This window comes from Chrysochloris asiatica, unplaced genomic scaffold (assembly GCF_000296735.1).
Source record: "Chrysochloris asiatica unplaced genomic scaffold, ChrAsi1.0 scaffold00184, whole genome shotgun sequence".
NCBI lineage: Eukaryota > Metazoa > Chordata > Mammalia > Afrosoricida > Chrysochloridae > Chrysochloris > Chrysochloris asiatica.
In genome coordinates this window covers 5,757,239-5,759,177 of record NW_006408702.1, presented here as the reverse complement: position 1 = coordinate 5,759,177, position 1,939 = coordinate 5,757,239, and positions in this window count along the sequence as shown.

The window sequence follows — 1,939 nt, the reverse complement described above, 5'->3', positions numbered from 1 at the left end:
AGAGTTGCAATGAGTCGGTACTGACTTGATGGCACCTAACAACAACAGAAACATTGATAATTACACTGAATGTCAATGGATTAAATGCACCAATCAAGAGACAGAGAGTAGCAGAATGGATCAGAAAACAGAATCCTTCAATATGCTGTATTCAAGAGACACACCTAACACACAAAGACAAGAATAGATTAAAAATTAAAGAATGAAAAAAGTATATCAAGCTAATGACAATCAAAAACCAGCAGGAATGGCAATATTAGCCTCAGGAAAAATAAATGTTAAGGCAAAAACCAGCATAAGAGACAAAGAATAACATTATCTCATGGTTAGAGTGTCAATTGAATAAGAGGATATAAACATAATAAATATCTATCCTCCCATGAAAAAGACTCAAAATACATGAAGCAAACTCAACCAGAATTGAAAAAAGAAACAGACAACTCTTCAACAATAGTTGGAAATTTTAATACACCACTTTCAAAAAAGAACAGAACAACCACAAAGAAGCTCAGCAGAGACAGAGTAACTGGAACAACACAATCAATCAACTTGACCCATATGATTTGTAGAAAGCATTCATCCCAACAATGGCACAATACACATTCTTCTCCAGCTGTTCCATGGAACATTCTCCAGAATAGATCCTGTATTATACCATAACGGAAGTCTCCATAAATTAAAAAACCTCAAAATACTACAAAGCATCTTCTCAGACCACAATGCTATAAAATAAGGAATCAACAATAGGAAGATCAAGGAAATAAAATCATATACATGGAAGCATATAGTATTTAAAAGCTACTGGGTAGTAGAACAAATAAAAAGTGAAAATTTAAATTTCCTAAAAGCAAATGAGGACAAAAACACAAAATACCAAAACCTTTGGGACACAGCAAAAGCTGGGTTTAAAGAACAATTTTTTTTTTGTAATAAATGCACATATCCAAAATGAAGAACAAAAATCAATGCATTAACATAACATCTACAACAATTAGAAAAAGACCAGTGAAATTAAATTTCAGCCACCAGAAGAAAAGTATAATAAAGATTGGAGAAGAAATAAATGAGATAGAAAACAGAAAACTAGAGAAAAAAATCAACAAGATAAGAATCTGGTTCTATGAAAAGATCAATAAAATTGAAAAACCAGGATCAAATCTAACAAAAGAAAAAAGGGAGAAGACAAATAATATGTATAAGAAACTATATGGGTGACATTACAACAAAACCAATGGAAATAAAAAGGATAGTAACAGAATGAAGCAAAAAACTTGAACAGATATATAACAAAGGAAGAAATTTATCAGGTCATCAAAAATCTCCCAAACAAAAATTTCTTGGCCCAGATGGCTTTACTGGTGAATTTTCCCAAACATTCAGAGAAGAGCTGACACCATTTCTACTCAAACTGTTCCAGAATATAGAAAAGAATGGAAAATTCCCTAATATATTTATGAAGCATGCATAATCCTCATATCAAAACCAGTGAAGGAAATCACCAGAAAAGAAAATTACAAATCAATATCTCTCATGAACATAGATGCAAAAATTCTCAACATAATTCTAGCCAACAGAATTCAACAACATCAAAAAACAAAAAAAGTAAAAACCTCATGATCAAGCAATACCTTCCGTCCCATCAGGGATGGAAGGATGGCTCAATATTAAAATAATGATCAACGTAATTCACAGTATTAAAAAAAAGGAAAAAAACCACATGATAATGTTGATTGATGCAGAAGAGGCATTTGACAAAATCCAAAACATTATTTCTGATAAAAACATTCAGCAAAGTAGGAATTGAAGGGAAATTCTTCAACATAACTAAAAGCATATATACAAAACCAACATCCAATATCACTTTCAACCGAGAGAAACTGAAAGCATTCTCTTTATGAACAGGAACCAGACAAGAATGCCCTTTATCACCATTTCAATT